The sequence below is a fragment of the Chrysemys picta genome, chromosome 3, assembly GCF_011386835.1.
Source record: "Chrysemys picta bellii isolate R12L10 chromosome 3, ASM1138683v2, whole genome shotgun sequence".
Classification (NCBI taxonomy): domain Eukaryota; kingdom Metazoa; phylum Chordata; order Testudines; family Emydidae; genus Chrysemys; species Chrysemys picta.
The window spans coordinates 42,626,736-42,638,746 of record NC_088793.1 but is presented as its reverse complement, the minus strand read 5'-3'; the positions used below and the strand labels follow the sequence as shown (position 1 = coordinate 42,638,746).

The 12,011-nt window shown below is 44.8% G+C and overlaps 1 protein-coding gene across 5 annotated transcripts in view; it reads right to left on the bottom strand.

The window, feature by feature from the left end:
- The window catches only part of ARHGEF10 (Rho guanine nucleotide exchange factor 10), a 170,578-nt gene extending 169,757 nt beyond the window's left edge, over positions 1-821 (bottom strand). For 4 of the 5 annotated variants that reach the window (XM_065590165.1, XM_005289688.5, XM_005289690.5 and 1 more), the window contains exon 1: positions 541-820. The gene's annotated coding sequence lies outside the window, so the exon portion shown is untranslated. Of the gene's footprint in view, positions 1-540 lie in introns of all 5 variants that reach the window. The other variant, XM_005289689.5, reaches the window with a different exon arrangement.
- Between the last annotated feature and the right edge of the window lie 11,190 nt (positions 822-12,011).

Genomic DNA, 12,011 nt, shown 5'->3' with positions numbered 1-12,011 from the left:
TCCAAAAAAAAACAAACAGATGATGATTTGCTAGAAATTAAATATACAAAACACCCTGCACTGAGACAAAGCAGGACGTGTTCATGTCATTTTTTTTAAACAGAACTGATGAGAGCAAAAGAACACTAACGTGCAATGTGTTTTTAGTTTGGTTTTCTTGCGTGTGCCCATCCTAAAGGCAACTCAGTCCCAGTTATTTTATAATCCAAAAGAGGCGACACAGGCCCACAAGCCACGATTTAAGACACATTCACTTATCCACGAAGCAATGCAAGAGTAAGGCTTCGATTAAAAGAAGGTTTAAACTTTTCCACGCAAGGGGAGAGAGCATATGTGTCGGAGTGGGAGGAAGGACCTCAGACATCCATCTGCAAGGGGATGCCATCCTGTCCGCAAAATAAGTTAGTTTCCCTGTTCAGACACGTCACTAAACTTTCTCCCCCCGCCCCAATCTTACACCCACCCCCCTCCCGGCATACAGAGCTGCTTCCCCAGAGATGCCCACCCACACTAAGAGAGCTGGTCCCAGGCAGCACTCACCATTCGACACGCACTGAGAGAGCTGCTGCTTATTTTGAAATTCACCCGTTTCCTGTCACCTTTGGAGCTGCCGCAGCCTCCTCCTCACTGCTGCAGTTGCAAGATCAATTGTCTCGCTCGCCCCTTTTTAAAATATATCAAATTTCTTACAGCGCAGCACAGCCCACCCCGGTGTGGAATCCTGGGACTAGCCACCCTACGATTGGCGGGTCCGGGAGCACTTCTGCCGGCCTGTTGGCTCCTTCTCCTGCCAGTCTCTGTGCTGCAGCTGGAATGGGAGGGGAAGGCTACAGACCGGCCTTTCTCTCTCCCTCCGCAAACGCTACAGACACCACATTCCTGCCGGGGCACGTGACCTGCCTAATTGCTCCTCTATGCACAGCTGGGCAGGGAGGGAGCTGTCAATATCTCTAGGCAGTGATTGCCCTACACCCCCCCCCCGAATTTCCCCAACACCCCCCACCAGTTTTGTCAACTAGTTACATGCCAATTTAGTGACTGTTTGGAAATTTGAATTGAAATTGAAACATTAATACACACTTTAAAAACATACAGTGTATGATAAATATGTGTATCTGAAAAAGTATAATAGATTTGAAAAGTATGAACATAGACTAACTTCCTTATACAGCTGTTGTTTTTTATGACAATGTCAGTGCATTCATTTCGGAGATGTTGGCCAACCTAATAATTTCAAATGATGATTTGTAAGCAAAGTCTAAATGAGCTCTCCCTGACAGCTAGTGATGAGCTGGGGCTGGGGAGAAAGGTTTCAGGACCAGATTGTATTTACATTCACACCTAATCTACCTAGGTATCCAGCAAACAGAGCTGTGTTGCCCAAGTGATAGAATTTGGCTGGGGTTGGGTTACAAATCACTTGAATGCCTGGGGGGAATGAAATGTTGTTGTTCTTATTGTATGAGTAAAGGGCAGTAGAACTGTACTTAGCCTGTGCTGATTGAGGGCATCAAGAGAGAGGGTGGGGACCTGTCCCTCTCCGTTGTTTAAAGACAGAGCTGATTAGGCTCCATAGATAGTCTTTAGTTCTGTTAAGTGACCACTGCAGCTGAAATCACTGATAATCAGGTCTAAGTGCTTAGTTCTGCCATAGGGACAGTGTTTCTGTGGAAGAGATGGCCCAGACTGCACTAGCAGTGAGGTGCCCCCACTGAGAGCTGGATGGAACCTCAAGAGACCAACTCGCAGAGGTCACAATGGCAGGTAGCAGCAGAAGGTGATTGTGCAGGGCCATTGGCAAGAGAATGATGGAGTGAATGGTGGCATAACAAACAGCAGTGGCCAGAGCAAACAGTGAGCAGCTGGAGGAATGAGCAAGATGCCTTCTTGCCCCCCACCTGGGAGGTATACTCATGTGAAAGCACCTCTGAACTCTTTGTCTCCATTGACCAAGGACAACACCGGTGAGTGGGGTGCGGTGGAGGGAAAAGTGAGGGGCATGTTAAATAAACATTTGTTTGTTGGACTATCAGGGGTAGTTCTATGTTTTTTGCTGCCCCAAGCACGGCAGCCAGGCAGCTCAAGTGGATTCGGTGGCGTTTTCTGTGGGTGATCTGCCGGTCCCACGTCTTTGCCATACCCACCGCCAAATTGCCACCAAAGCCGCGGGACCAGCAGACCTCCCGCAGGCATGCCACCAAAGACTGCCTCACTGCCGCGCTCATGGTGACCAGCACGCCGCCTCCCTCCCCCCGCGGCTTGCCGCCCCAGGCATGCCCTTGCTGCACTGGTGCCTGGAGCTGCCCCTGTGGACTATGTTTTAGTGACTTTGCTCCAGAATGCTAGATTTGTGACTGGGAATGGAAACTTATATAAATATGTTTCCTAGTAGGCTAAGATTTTTAAAATGCATTATTTGCCAAGGTTGTTATCTCACATCGTTGCTATCTTGAGAGGTCATTATGTTGGGGAGTTTCTGTACTAAACATTTTTATTATTATAATTAATTTTTACGTAAGAATGGTCCAGTGGGTCAGACCAATGGTCCATATAGCCCAGTATCCTGTCTTCCAACAGTGATCAAGGCCAGGTGCCTCAGAGGGAATGAAATAACAGGTAATCATCAAGTGATCCATCCTCTGTTGCCCATTCTCAGAGAACTATCAACAATGACTCCAAGACACTCTTTCTTGAGTGTTAACAGTTAACTCAGACTCCATCATTTTGTACATATAGTTGAGATTGTTTTCCAATGTGCATTACTTTGCATTTATCAACATTGAATTTCATCTGCCATTTTGTTACCCAGTCACCTAGTTTTGTGAGATCCCTTTGTAACTCTTTGCAATCTGCTTGGGACTTAACTATCTTGAATAGTTTTGTATCATCTTCAAATTTTGCCACCTCACTGTTTACCCATTTTTCCAGATTATTTATGAATATGTTGAACAGTAATGATCCCAGTACCGACCCCTCAGGGATACCACTCTTTATCTCTCTCCATTCTGAAAACTGACCATTTATTCCTACCCTTTGTTTCCCATCTTTAACCAGTTACTGATCCAAGACAGGACTTCCCTCTTATCCCATGATGGCTTATTTTTCAAAACTCAATTTAAATTAAATACATTTTCTAAAAAAAAAAAAAAATTTTTTTTTTAGAAATCTAGACCTGTTATGGTTTTGGTGTAACTTGCATTATCCTTATGTTAAATTTGCATTATCCTAACAAAACATTTACTTTTCATATCTCTTTTATATATCTCATCGGTCCTGACACCTCCCCCTTGTAAATTCAAACACCTCCCCCCCCCCCCAATTTCAATTCCTGGGGAAACCACTGTCTTCCGGTCTGCTCCAGAGTGCGCCCAGCTTTGGAGCTCCTTCCTTCCAGAGAGCGAGCTCACAAGGCCAGCTTCTCCGGGTTGTCAGTCCGCCTCCGGAGCCTGGAGCTGACCAGGGATAAAGCTCATCAGCCGCAAAGCCTCAATCATTTGGCAAAAGACACCTTGATTGTTAAAGATGCTGTTGTGGAAATCAAGGACATTTCTCTCCCCCTGCCCCCCAAAGTGATGTCTGGCTCTGATTTCAATAACTTCCCAGTCAGAGACAGTATCCTGGGTGGTTTATGTTATTTGGAAACACAGCACAGCCATGCACTAGTCAGCAGCTTCAAGGGCTTTGGTGGCAGATCTGCATTTAGTCCAGAATCTGAAATTTTGACCAGCTGTTTTCAAGGGTGTCTCTTTTAATCAATTTCTGTCTGGAAGTATTCAGGCAAAGACAGCTGCTCTAGTCGCCCAGAGGATGTGACACACGTATTCCAGCAATCACCTCCGCAGCCTCTGCAGAATATTAGAGAAGGCACCCCACATTTCACTGAACAGATCAACAGCAATGTCTGCAGTTAATTAGCACATTTTGTAACCATGGGGAGTTATGGGTGTGACAAGCTCCCCCCAGGGTGCCACCTGGAACTGGCAAACCACTGAGACCTCTGACCCACCAAGCTGGGCTCCCTCTCACGCTGTGCTGCTTGACAAGTTGCAAAGCCCTCCAAGCTTGCACTTTCACCAGCATTCACACAGGTAGGGACACACCCAGCTGCAGTTACATGCAGGCTCTCTAACCACCAGCCTAGGACCCCAGAGCAGTACCGTCCTACCCTGCTCAAATCTGGCCAGTATATGGGTTTAATACCCAGTCCGCCTCTCCCCCAATGTGAATAACCAATGTGGTAACCAAGTTGAGATTTTCCCCAGGCCCTTTAGTCAAATGCACACTGGTTTGGATTAAAACATAAAATATGTTTATTAACTACAAAAAGATAGATTTTAAGTGATTATAAGTGATAGCAAACAGATCAAAGCAGATTACCTAGTAAAGAAACAAAACTGCAAACTGAGTTTAACATACTAGATAAATAGAATATTAATTAGAAAATTCTCACCCTGAGTGATAAACAGGCTGGCAGATTCTTAAGGCACAAGCTGCGTTTGTTTTGCAGCTTGGGTTTCCCAGGTTTTCATACACAGGCTAGAAATCCCTTCAGCGTGGGCCCATCATTTTCCCCCAATTCAGTCTTTTTTTTTTTTTTTTTTTTCCTCAGGTGTTTCCAGGTGTGTTGTTGTAGGAAGAGTGAGGTACCATCATGATGTCATTCCCCCCTTTTATATCTTTTCCCACTTGCTGGGAAGCTCTTTTACTGTGACCTGGGTCAAACAGTTCCCATTGAGTAGTGCTATCTCTGAGAGGTTTCTATTGTATGCAGTTCCTGGGGTAATCCTGGTGCCTGTGTGCATTTCCTTAGTAAGCCATTAACACTATTTGGCCTTTTTACTGTTGTGCCTGAAAGGCTGCTTGTGGGTGTTTTCAACCTCGCAACATGTTTCAGTAACACATACATAGCCAAACTTCATAACTTCACATACAATGATAGCATATACAATCCAACAAGATATTAATGTCTAGCAGATCAAGACTTTTAGAATGATACCTCACAAGGCATGCTTTGTGCAGAACATATCCTACTTATATGACAGTGGTGAATAAGGAGATTTCAGGGTGTCACAATGGGGATCTACCTCCAGTTTTGATCTTGAGCCACCACTAAGTTGACTCCTGTTACAGACAGACTGGTGCCATTCCAGAGGGGCAGACCATCCCTCGTGATTTAGAAAAGCCACAAAGGGAGTCTTTGTAGGATGTATTAAGTATGGTAGCTCCCAATGACTTTGCAAGGCTACAAGTTGTGAAGCATCACTTTCCCCATTCCCACTTGCCCCGTGACCATGCCCTTGATATCCAAACCTGCACACAGCTGGCCTTTATAGCAGTAACTTAGAAGGAGATAGACGGCTATCCAGGGGAGGAAGTACATGCTGTCTGGCCCTTCTCACAACCCCCCTCTGTTGGATGTGGTCCATTGAGCTCCACTCCACTTATACAGCAAAGAGGAAGGGAGATAGAAAGTGGCATAAGCTTGCATCAGTGTGACTGCCTAGAAAGCCAATGAATATGCCTGGATGTCACTAAAGACCTGATCCAAAGCCAATGGAGAGACTCCCATTGATGTCAATGAACACTGGATCATGCCCTCAGGGCAGAATTGTAAGACAAGTGTAAGGCTTGGTCTACACTAAACCCCCAAATCGAACTAAGGTACGCAACTTCAGCTACGTGAATAACGTAGCTGAAGTCGACGTACCTTAGTTCGAACTTACCGCCGTCCAGACCCGGCAGGCAGGCTCCCCCGTCGACTCCGCGTACTCCTCGCGGTGAGCAGGATTACCGGAGTCGACGGGGAGCACTTCTGAGTTCGATTTATCCGTCCAGACTAGACGCGATAAATCGAACCCAGAAGTTCGATTGCCTGCCGCCGAACCAGCGCGGTAAGTATAGACAAGCCCTAAGTGAAGGCATAATTTGGTCTTTAGAATCTTTTCTACTATTGATGCATGAGATGCAGAGCATGGAGCTTGGCTTTTAAAACCCAAGCTGAGTTTGCAAGGCCCACAGTTAGGAAAAAGACCAAATCTCTTTACCTATATGCTGAACATAGTTGATACAGAAATCCTTGTGAGACACTTATAGAATATCATGATTAGAAGGGACCTCAGGAGGTTATCTAGTCTAACCCCCTGCTCAAAGCAGGACCACTCCCCACACAGATTTTTACCCCAGTTCCCTAAATGGCACCCTCAAGGATTGAACTCACAACCCCGGGTTTAGCAGGGTAATGCTCAAACCACTGAGCTATCTCTCCCCCCACAATAAAACATGGAACACCACAGGCAGGGCCGGCTCTAGGATTTTTGCCGCCCAAAGCAAAAACAATTTTGGCCGCCCCCCCCTTATTTAATTACCCCCGGCCCCGCCTCAACTCTGCCCCTTCCCCAAATCCCCAGCCCTGCCTCCTCCCCCCAGGCTCTCAAGCCTAGGAGGGAGGGGGAGAAGCGGCGCTGCGCTGCGGCCACTCAGAGTCTCCCCCCTCCCTCCCAGGTTTGAGAGCCTGGGAGGGAGGGCGAGTAGCGGCACGCGAATCAGCTGTTTCGCGCTCCATGGCAGCAGCAGCGGAGGTGAGCTAGGGCGGCCGGGGCACATTTTTAGGGGCGGCATTCTGGCGCCGGCCATGCCGCCCCTAAAAAATGTGCCGCCCCAAGCACCAGCTTGTTTTGCTGGTGCCTAGAGCCGGCCCTGACCACAGGACCATTTTTATAGTCCCATCTCAGAGAGGAAACATGCATTAAACAAGACTTGGGAAAACTTCACAATATTTTCACAGTGGCTCAGTTGTTGCTCTTGTTCTGATTTCAATTTTTTAAAACATTTGACAGCTTGCTCCTGCCAGCATGCTGAGGCTTCCCGAACATTGCTTACGACCCTCTGAAGTCAATGCCCAAACAAACCTTCCTCTTCTCACTACTGGTACTTTCCCACTTTGTGAAGCAGACCAGCCCTGTGCTTCCTTCCCTCCACACTGACCGACAAAAGCAGAACAGACCATGAGGCAGTCCCCTTTACATTTCAGCAGTTCCAATTTATGAAATTTTAATTTCTTGACCGCATGGTGTAGAGCTATATCTTCCACATTGGATCTTGGCTGGAATTTTAGGGCCAAATGCTGCCCTGGATCTACCTTATCTATCAAGATATCTAAAACGATACCTCTCACCTGAATATCTAAAGCTTACATTCTTAACAGCTATTAGTGGGTTTGGTTTCCTCAATTTTTGGGTCCCCAAATTAACAAACCTAAAAAGAACCAGATATGCTGAACAACCCATCTTCTGTAAATCAAGCCTTTTAAGGTGTCTCAAGCTGGGCACCCAGAATCACAAGCCTTTTTTGAAAAAGTGTAACTGCATGCAGGATGGAGGCACACATATCTGATTCACTCTCACTTCACAGTGGGTTTTGTGTGTGCACAACACAGGCCAGAATTTAGCCTTTAATGGGACATTACCTGGTGAGAGGCCTAAAGCTTTAAGCTGAAGTGCATGCATGAGTTTTAAATGTATTGGCTACTGTCCATGCATGCCACTGACTGCTCTCTACTGGACAGAATGTGAGACTTGCTCAAAAGTGTTTATCATATAATGGCTGATAGTTAACTCCCACCCCAAACCTAAATCCCTACCAATACAAGACATTCCACTGTACATTTGAGGAGAAGATGAAAGAACAAACAAGTTCCTGGTTAAATCTACCGTATTACAGTGCACAATGGATCTGATGACTTCAAAGCCCTGTGTCGCTATGGCTTCAAATAGTTTGCTGAAGCTCTAGTTCACATATAAGCTGTCTTCTGCTCACTTCAGTGAGATCTCCAGTGGCTTGCTAAATAAGTGCTGGTCATTGAGATTTTAGTGCCATGGAGGTATCTTTAACTTATGCACAATATTTTTTAAACAGATATGAAAAAATGTGCTGCTTATTTGCTTGGACCACTATTTCTCTTTTCTGTCTCATATACATTACCACAAGATACTCCTGCAGATTTCTATTACTGACCTATGAGTAGAGCAGGGCCGGCTCCAGGCACCAGCTTCTCAAGCAGGTGCTTGGGGCGGCCGCTCCGGAGAGGGGCGGCAGGTCCAGGTATTCAGCGGCAATTCGGCGGACGGTCCCTCACTCTGCCTGGGAGTGAAGGACCTCCCGCCGAATTGCCGCAGCAGATCGCGATCGCGGCTTTTTTTTTGGTTTTGGCTGCTTGGGGCGGCCAAAACCCTTGAGCCGGCCCTGGAGTAGAGTACGATTTACTGGTTCTGGCCCCCATTGTGACTGCTTTCCACTGGTTTGCTGGTGTTAAGCAGCTGCTCAGTCACACAACAGGCCATTCCAACATTGAAGAGGACTTGTCAGATGGAAGTGAAGCTGGGCTCTGGAAATCCTTGGCTGCAGGAACAGCTCTTAGTGGCTGTTACCGATGGGTGCAAAATAGCACAGCTCTGAGACTGGTGCTCACGGAGGCATTACAAACCAACCTCTGAGCAGCTGGATACATAATCCGCTTTGCTCCTCAGCTGTACGTCCTATTGAGCAACTCAGCTAGATGAAAGGATCGAGGCCACTCTAGCTATTCTGGAGTCACTTTAATTTCAAGATACAAAGGAAATTAAATTCATTTAAAATTAATAGATTCAAAAATGCCAATTTGTTTGACAATGTGTTCTCTACAATTGCTGTCCATTTTAACTTAATCTTTTCCAATTTTTTCTGTTTATACCTTTTTTCTGCTTAATACAGTTACGTTTTCTCTTAACATGATAATTATCTTAATATGAATCCCACAGAATCAATATAGTCCAGGTCCTAAACTGATGTAGGCAAACCATTGCCACAAAAGCTTGTAGTGCTTATTCTTTTGAGCAGTATATTAAATAGTTTGTGCATTCCCTATGCTTTGGATTGAGCACGACACATGTGTGCATTTTCCTGTAACTGAACTGAAGACCATTATTAGTTTTTATATATTTGTTGTAACAAACTGAAATAAAAATACTCCTCTAAAAAGTTAATGGCTTTGGGAACATATGTGTACTATCCTGTATATCCATATAAAGATACTGCCACCTTGTGTGGAGAAATATAGATGCTTTTAAATACTCTTTCAACATTTCATCTACTCTAGGGATGATTGCACTGACCAACGATAATGTATTACAGTTATTGCTGTATTATGTAATATGCTTTGGGATACTTGGAGTATGAAAGGTTCCTATAACAAACTGCTGTTCTAGGCTCACTACATCATCCTATTGTTTGATGCTGAAGTGTTTTAGGCCCAGATTTTTAAAGCTGTTTAGGCATTGCCGCACTCAGTGTCACAACACCTAACCAATCTAGGAGCCTAAATCTTGTTTTCAAAAGAGATTTAGACATGTAGGAGTCTAAATCCTATCAACAGACAATGGAATTTAGGCTTCTAAGTTCTTTTCTCCCTTTTAAGCATAACAAAGCATAAATAACTAAAAATAGAGGGAGAAACAGTAACAGGAAACTTGGAAATGGCAGAGATGCTTAATGACTTCTTTGTTTCGGTCTTCACCGAGAAGTCTGAAGGAATGCCTAACGTAGTGAATGCTAATGGGAAGAGGGTAGGTTTAGCAGATAAAATAAAAAAAGAACAAGTTAAAAATCACTTAGAAAAGTTAGATGCCTGCAAGTCACCAGGCCTGATGAAATGCATCCTAGAATACTCAAGGAGCTAATAGAGGAGGTATCTGAGCCTCTAGCTATTATCTTTGGAAAATCATGGGAGACGGGAGAGATTCCAGAAGACTGGAAAAGGGCAAATATAGTGCCCATCTATAAAAAGGGAAATAAAAACAACCCAGGAAACTACAGACCAGTTAGTTTAACTTCTGTGCCAGGGAAGATAATGGAGCAAGTAATTAAGGAAATCATCTGCAAACACTTGGAAGGTGGTAAGGTGATAGGGAACAGCCAGCATGGATTTGTGAAGAACAAATCATGTCAAACCAATCTGATAGCTTTCTTTGATAGGATAACGAGCCTTGTGGATAAGGGTGAAGCTGTGGATGTGGTATACATAGACTTTAGTAAGGCATTTGATATGGTATCACATGATATTCTTATCGATAAACTAGGCAAATACAATTTAGATGGGGCTACTATAAGGTGGGTGCATAACTGGCTGGATAACCGTACTCAGAGAGTTGTTATTAATGGTTCCCAATCCTGCTGGAAAGGCATAACGAGTGGGGTACCGCAGGGGTCTGTTTTGGGACCGGCGCTGTTCAATATCTTCATCAACGACTTGGATATTGGCATAGAAAGTACACTTATTAAGTTTGCGGATGATACCAAACTGGGAGGGATTGCAACTGCTTTGGAGGACAGGGTCATAATTCAAAATGATCTGGACAAATTGGAGAAATGGTCTGAGTTAAACAGGATGAAGTTTAACAAAGACAAATGCAAAGTGCTCCACTTAGGAAGGAAAAATCAGTTTCACACATACAGAATGGGAAGAGACTGTCTAGGAAGGAGTATGGCAGAAAGGGATCTAGGGGTTATAGTGGACCAGAAGCTGAATATGAGTCAACAGTGTGATGCTGTTGCAAAAAAAGCAAACATGATTCTGGAATGTATTAACAGGTGTGTTGTGAGCAAGACATGAGAAGTCATTCTTCCGCTCTACTCTGCTCTGGTTAGGCCTCAGCTGGAGTATTGTGTCCAGTTCTGGGCACCGCATTTTAAAAAAGATGTGGAGAAATTGGAAAGGGTCCAGAGAAGAGCAACAAGAATGATTAAAGGTCTTGAGAAGATGACCTATGAAGGAAGGCTGAAAGAATTGGGTTTGTTTAGTTTGGAAAAGAGAAGACTGAGAGGGGACATGATAGCAGTTTTCAGGTATTTAAAAGGGTGTCATAAGGAGGAGGGAGAGAACTTTTTCACCTTAGCCTCTAAGGATAGAACCAGAAGCAATGGGTTTAAACTGCAGCAAGGGAGGTCTAGGTTGGACATTAGGAAAAAGTTCCTAACTGTCAGGGTGGTTAAACACTGGAATAAATTGCCTAGGGAGGTTGTGGAATCTCCATCTCTGGAGATATTTAAGAGTAGGTTAGATAAATGTCTATCAGGGATGGTCTAGACAGTATTTGGTCCTGCCATGCGGGCAGGGGACTGGACTCTATGACCTCTCGAGGTCCCTTCCAGTCCTAGAATCTATGAATCTATGAATATGGGCAGCTAAGTGCTTTGTTGATGGGAGCATGCTAGCACAATCAAACAGAATATGTACGATAGACAATTCAATATGCTATACTAAAGATTAAGTAGAGATTTTATTCTGCAGTATGACAATTCAACAAAAGAAAATGCTTCTTAAGTTGCCTGGCTTTCATCTACATTTTTAGTCAGGCTGTATTTTACATGTTTGCTCGCATTGACTATGTACAACTATGCATTATCAGTACACAGTACACCATATTACTAAACTAGCACTTAAAATCCTCACTCTCAAAATGCATGGAAAAACTTACAAGATAATTTCTTTTAAAGTGACTATAAAATGGTGAATTAAATAAATTTTCATATTACTTTTTCTTTTAAAAATCAGAACAAGGAAAATAGAGAAATAAAAATATCATTCCTAAGCTTTAAGACCAGAAAGGACCATTCTGATCATCTAGTTCAGGGGTAGGCAAATTGTATGGTGGGCCATGAATGCTCATGAAATTGGGGGTTGGGGTGCGGGAGGGAGTGAGGGCTCCAGCTGGGGGTGCGGGCCCTGGGGTGGGGCTGAGGATGAGGGGTTGGGGTACAGGAGGGTGCTCTGCGCTGGGATCAAGGGGCTCAGAGGGTGGGAGAAGGATCAGGGCTGAGAGTTGGAGTGTGGAAGCGGGCCAGGGGCGCAGGCTCTGGGCGGCGCTTACCTCAAGCAGCTCCTGGAAGCAGTGGTATGTTCCCACCTCTGGCTTCTACACAGAGGTGCGGCCAGGCGGCACATATGGGGCAAGCCCCGGACCCTGCTCCCCAGCGGA